General features: G+C 31.0%; 1 long non-coding RNA gene across 1 annotated transcript in view; it reads right to left on the reverse strand.

The window, feature by feature from the left end:
* Window positions 1-261: 261 nt before the first annotated feature.
* The window catches only part of LOC137653142 (uncharacterized), a 204,374-nt gene continuing 197,135 nt past the window's right edge, over window positions 262-7,500 (reverse strand). Inside the window, exon 3 of the long non-coding RNA XR_011046401.1 lies at window positions 262-346. This is a non-coding gene — a long non-coding RNA (uncharacterized lncRNA). The remainder of the gene's footprint in view (window positions 347-7,500) is intronic.

Raw genomic sequence — 7,500 nt, forward strand, 5'->3', positions numbered from 1 at the left:
GTAGAAGAGTAATTGAAAGTAGAAAGAAAACGTTTTATAACATAAAACACATTAGAAATGTTAAATGTAATTTTGTAAAATACCTCTTCAGTATGTAAATAAATATTGGATACAAAATTAAAATGTTTTCTACATGCATTCGAACACAAAATACCTAAAAGACATGAAAATATAATTACAAAAAACAATAACCTTACTGGAGAGACAAGACATATAGCAAGGAATATATTGAAACTTCTTTAAAAACAAGAAATAACTTACCTCCATGAAGGCTTTAGCGATGTTTATGTCACGCTTCTAGAGAGTTTCCACGATTGGCTTTTGGAAAGTCCTCTCTCCCTTTGGCCTGGAATGAAAAGTAAGACAGAAGTCATTAGATGAAATTATTAGAAGAAAGTGTAATCTAAAATACTTATCCACTTTAATTTTCTTTTCCATAATATTAAAAAAAAAATATTTATAAAACCCTAATAATGATCGATATCATAGCGGCAATAAATAAATAATTTGTTGAACAAGTGAAATTTAAGCACGAGGATAAATTCCATTTCTGAATTCCCAATGAATTGATAAACATGACAAAATACAATCCTTAGGGAAAAAAGGGGAAAATTATATCTTTAAAATGAAGAAATCCACAAGAATTAATGACTATAAATACTAAAATGACATTAGCCTTTGTATACATACATACATACATACATACATACTTTATATATATATATATATATATATATATATATATATATATATATATATATATATATATATATATATATATCATTATATACACACTATTATATATTAAAAGTTTCACCAGCCTTTCTAAGAGAAAATAAAACTATAATATATATTAAAATGCCACCACTTTTGTGTGTGTGAGAGAGAGAGAGAGAGAGAGGAGAGAGAGAGAGAGAGAGAGAGAGAGAGAGAGAGAGAGAGAGAGAGAGAAGCATAAACATGGTGAAACAAAAACAGGGAAGAAAACCGAAAGAAAAACACTACAAAGCAAAATAAAAGAAATTCCGAGACCTGCCATTAAGAATCCTCCCCCCAGGAGACACATGGGGACGAGCAAAGCCTCACCTTACGCTAAGGGAATTTCCCTATAATTTACCCCTCAGACGACCACCAGCCATTGTCAGGGACAGAGGGGAGTCCATTCGTTTCCCTAAATGTAACATGGCCATTAACCCTGTCCCCGGAATGGTTGACGCCCGCAACCGCACACCGTAATGGCAAGAAACACCATTTGCCGAATCCATCTGTTACAAACATGGGCTTGAGGGGGACTTGTCTCTTTAGTCGTTTGTTCATGCTTGTGCAAAGATAGATAGATAGATTGATAGATATTTTGATATCTAGCTGGATGGATGGCTTGATTAAATGCCGCGATTCAGAGGACACCTAATCTATATAAAAAATTAAAGAAAAAAAAAAAAAAAGTCTTTTGCTTTACTGTCAATGTTACGACGGAGAGGATATTGATAGATAGAGGTAAATAAATAGACAGATAACAATAAAGAAAAAAAGACGTATAAATAGATATATAACAGATAAACAGTGTGGAGAGAGAGAGAGAGAGAGAGAGAGAGAGAGAGAGAGAGAGAGAGAGAGAGAGGAGAGAGAGAGAGAGAGAGAGAGGAGAGAGAGAGAGAGAGAGAGCTTCAGTGTGACGCCACCAGATTTTCAATGACCAAAGAAATGAAATAAGAAAAATTTTTGGCTCAGATCTTTTTGAGTAAAACGAGAGAGAGAGAGAGAGAGAGAGAGAGAGAGAGAGAGAGAGAGAGAGAGAGAGAGAGAGAGAGAGAGAGAGTCTTATGAATAATGTCCCAGGAGTGGTGATGATTATGTTGAGGTCCTCCTGTTGGTATACATTTTGACGGGGTAATAAACACTTATGATAAGCTTACCTCACTATCTCTCTTTTCTCTCCCCATTGACACGGCTAACAACAGTTGAGTAATAACCAGTTACATAATTCTTGACTTCGGTCAACAAAAGAGTAAGGTATTATACGGTATTCACTTATCTATTTATCCTCGTCCTGTCTAATAATCAAACATTGGTCCCTCAATGTGTGAGAAGAGTGCGATTACAGTTGCGTCACGGGGTAGAGAGAGAGAGAGAGAGAGAGAGAGAGAGAGAGAGAGAGAGAGAGAGGAGAGAGAGAGGAGAGAGAGAATAGGAAACGACAAATTAAGAGGAATATAGAAGAGGGAGAATATGAAGACAAGCAGCAGTGAAAATGGAAGGTATATATATATATATATATATATATATATATATATATATATATATATATATATATATATATATATATATATATATATATATATATATATATATATATATATATATATATATATATATATATAAACAGTATTAATATATATACATAAAATTTACAAATATATATATATGTATATATACAGTAATAATATATATGCATATATATATATATATATATATATATATATATATATATATATATATATATATATATATATGCTTCAGTATATAGTAAAATATATACACTATACAATATTTGAATATATAAGATATATATATAGTATTATATATATATATATATATATATATATATATATATATATGGTATATATATATATATATATATATATATATATATATACTATATATATATATATACAGTATTAATAAATATATATATATATATATATATATATATATATATATAATATATATATATACATATGATTTACCCAATATATATATATATATATATATATATATATATATATATATATATATATATATATATATATATATATATATATATATATATATGTGTGTATGTATACACATATATATGCTTCAGTATATGTAAAATATATACACTATACATATATATAAATATATATATATATATATATATATATATATATATATATATATATATATATATATAATATATATATATATATATATATATACATATACATATATAATGATAGGAATGCATTTCTGCTAACTTATCCATGTTCGTATTTTACTTATCTGACGAATGGCCCACGAAAATAATGCTCTCTAGAATGGCTTGTTTACGGCAAGTAAATCTCGAATTCAACAAGAATTTGCGTTAACTTAATGAACTCAATTGCCAAGTCTGTAATCACAACATTGGAAGCTTAAAACGACCTCCATCTATTTTTTTACTCGTGTGTTTGGACTAATTAATGATGAGTTTTACGTCTTAATTTGTTCAGAGTTTTCGACACACTGAAAACAGAACTTTTAAGTTGGAAATTCCAGATTCTTATACAGTATTATCACTACAGCCTGTATTGCTGAAATAGTATTTCTATTATTTGATATCATAAATAACATTATTCTAATACTATTGCAATCATTTCTAAATTATCGTACTTATTACTGATATTATCAACACTTGCTGACGTCAGTTACTTTTTATCATAATAATCAACAAAAACAACAACAAATGAAGCTGTTTCTAGTCCCCTGTAGGACAAAGGCCTCAGACCTCTTTACTTCATGTCTGGGATTTGGCCAGTTTTCATCACACTAGCCAGTACGTATTGGCGATGGTGGGAGACTTGTGTCTGATAGCTCACAGTATCTAAATAAAAAAAATTGATTTATAAATTGGGGCCTGAAGGCCCTGCACAGATGCCTGTGAGGCCATTCCGCACCAAATTACAATAAAAAAAAAGGGGGGGGGGGGTTTGCTCCCGTAGTCTCAATATGACTGAAAAGTTAAAATGTTGGACATTAGGAGCGAAGAAAGGAAGAGAGAAGTATTAGATTATAAAGTAATTGCAGTTAGGGCCGAAAAGTCTTTCCAAAGACCAAAGTTTACTACTTTAAATTCTGTTACAGTTGCGATAAAAAGGATGTCCCATATTTCACTATTTACCCTAGTGCGATTTTTTCAAGTGTTGTAGTCGTAACATACAAACTTTTTTTTTTTTCTGCAAAGAATGTCGCTTGATTGTTTGGGTCTCTTCCAAATTGGATAAATAATTTACCCAATTATTTAGATGGAAGGAGTGTTACGGTTTTCCTCGGTTCACCGTTTGTATTTTCTTTCTTAACGATCTAAGTACATAGTTGGATACAGTTTGTTATTTCGTGATGATATAAGTATTTTGATACAATACAGTTTATATTTTAAGGTGAACCAAAAAATAAAAATTTCGAAATATTTTGATATTTTGTGATAATGAAAGTAGGTAACTAAACGTGGACATTGAGAATATACTGGTATACATGATTCTAAAGACCTTGCTGTATACTTTAACCAAGATCGTTTTCGTCATGATAATAGTAACAGGTTTGAATACAAATACATCACCAAGAAATTTGGTTATCTTACAATGACTGATATAATTTGTTAAATGATTGAGCAGGCACATATATTGGTGTAATATTTATTTTGTGATTATAAAGGTACAAACTATTGTATATTTTGTATAAACTAAGACGATTTCATATACTGACTCAGTGTACTATAATACAAATATATAGATAAAACCTTTAAGTAAAACCCACGACAAAGTTTATCATATATCGATATATATATATATATATATATATATATATATATATATATATATATAATATATATACTATATATATATATATATATATTCTATTTGTTACTTTGTGATGATATAGTTCATGATTTTTTATATGCAAATATATAGTTTGCAATTTTATAATGCTAACATTTCATACCCACGTTACGTTAATCTTTTATAACCTAACCTATACTCGTACCTCCAAATAGTTCGTTATTTTATGAAAAAAAAAATAATATACCCAGACTTGCTCTTAACGGACAGTGTCACCATCATTTTATCACGATGCTTTAGTTACAACGTTTATATATTGGTCAATTTCTTTTAATTTATTAAAAAATTAGTTCATTTCCTTATTCTAATTTATTTATTTACAAGTTCATTTGCTCATTTTATGATCGGTCATCGTCACCTTTGTTGGAAATTAGTGTACCCGTGCCGTCAGTAAAGCATCTAAGCATTTAGATAAATATGCACACACATGCAGATTCAACCCTTCCCCACTCCTTTTCCTCTATAAAAAGAGACATGTACTGACCAGTAGTTATACATATGGCAATGCCACTGAGCGTGGTCGAATATATATGTGTATATATATATGTATATATATATGTATAATATATATTATATATATATATATATATATATATATTTATATATATAATCATATATATATATATATATATTCTTACAAAGCTGGTCTAGCATAAGAGTAAATATTTTATTCATGTATTTTATTTGTGTATTCGAGAGATGTATAGCCAGCTCGTAAGGTGAGTTCACTCAAGTAGGTTTAAGTAATGTATGTAAATTACATATGACTTTTGTCATTCATTTAATTGAATTTTTCATTTAGTTCTGTATATGTAAATTCACGTTATTTTTAAAAATTAACTTTTATTTCATTTATTTTTTTATGTAAGTTCATTTAGGTATGCTGTACGACACACACGATAAATGATCAAGAGAGCTTACGTCACTTTTTATGTTCCCACGTGGTTAGAATGTTCTTGGAGATTCTAGCGGCAGATTTACTCTTTTTTCATTGTTTCGAGGAGTAGGTGGGCGGAGTTAGCTGAGAGAGGAGATGACTTACAAGCAAGGTTTGTGACCCCTTTTTCAATTACTACGTTAGCAACCTTACCCTGCTAGGCCTTGCCCCCACGCACCTACAACGATCTACTAGAATTTTCTAGACGAATTAAGTCCATATATATTAGCCCTAGGAATGCACAGGAAGAAGAAGTGTCCCTGCCTATCTCTTTGAAAGAGCCAAAGTTCGCAAGCCTCGCTGGCGCTATAGTGTATTATTTCGATCACCAATATCTACTTCCAGTAATTTGCTCGTAATCCCTGACTAAGAACCGAAGTAAGAGGTTGTTTTTGAATAGTTCATATTAAGTACAGTTTTGTTTTGAGTGTTACGTTAAAGACCTTTGAATGATGATATATATGTATGCATATATATATATATATATATATATATATATATATATATATATATATATACTGTATTTTATATATATATGTATATATATGTATATATATACATATATATATATATATATATATATATATATATATATATATATATATATATATATATATATATATTAGTTTGATAAGTGTGAAAAAACGAGTAAATTGGCATCCATTGGACATACATAAGAAATCTAAATATTCACAGAAACGGGATATAAAACTTACAAGACAAAAACTAAACCATGCACAAATCAGGAAAATAAGATAACCAACCACTTCCCCTCCTCCCCCTTCCGGAGCGTATATAAGACCGCTAACCTCGTATTTACACGAGCATCTCCAATAGGAGTTTTCCCGCACAAATTACACAGTCTCCCTCTGTCGGGAAACTCGGTTATCTCCCCGAGCCGTATTTTGATTGTCAATTTGGTGTCGCTATTGGGAGACAAAGTTCCCTTTCGCTGCCATGCTTGTGGTGGTCCACTTCGAATGGGATCTCTTCCATCTGAAAGTGTAAGACTTTTATCAGGTTTATTCGTCTATGGGAATTTTGGGAAAACGTAAGGGGAGAATTTATGGATATCTATTGCCGGGTCTGTTTGTCTGTAGTTACAATGAGAGCCGAAGAAAAAAAAACTTTGCCTGGTCTGTTCGAATATAGAAATCAGGGGAACAAAAATATGTTAAGACTATTACCTGGTTTGTTAATCCTAAATTAATTTTCAACACAATTTTTTTCTTTTACATGAATTTCAAGTTGTGATCTTAGCCATGGATACCAGATTTATCAGTGATTTATTCGGATATTATTCTGGATAGAAGCCTCATTGTATTGGAAATAGTTTCGCAGTGAGTAGTGAGTATTTCTGTTTACTACTTTATATATAGTCTAGGACTTTCATCGAATTTGCTTGTCTATAATAATGTTTGCAAAGGAATTGTATGTACTAATGGGTACACATTCGGTGGTTGCAAATTCCCTCTTTTAGTTAGTCTTGGTTAATATTTTAACACCTAAAGATTATAGTTTAAATGGGATTTTGAATTTGATAGTTATAGAACGAATGACATCATACATGCTACATATCTTGCAGAAATAAATAACATAAAAACCAGCGTCGTTTAAAGGTTTAAAGGCCGCTCATGAATGGCAGAGGCAAGGGACAGTGACATTACCCAAGCAAGTAGGACAATGCCCTCGAGATTGATCATATATCATAAGATCAGAGCACCATGCTCCCTCACCACCCAAGCTAGGACCAAAGGAGGGCAGGTAGACCTATAGGATCCCCCGAACTTAGCTTAAAAGGAGGGTGAGATTGCAGCGATCAAAGGAACTAACCACTTTGAGCGTGACTCGAACCCCAGTCTGGCGTTCACCAGTCAGGGACGTTACCACATCAGCCACCACAACCCTAAGCAGTTAATTGCACTA

The sequence above is a fragment of the Palaemon carinicauda genome, chromosome 14 (genome assembly GCF_036898095.1).
Source record: "Palaemon carinicauda isolate YSFRI2023 chromosome 14, ASM3689809v2, whole genome shotgun sequence".
Classification (NCBI taxonomy): domain Eukaryota; kingdom Metazoa; phylum Arthropoda; class Malacostraca; order Decapoda; family Palaemonidae; genus Palaemon; species Palaemon carinicauda.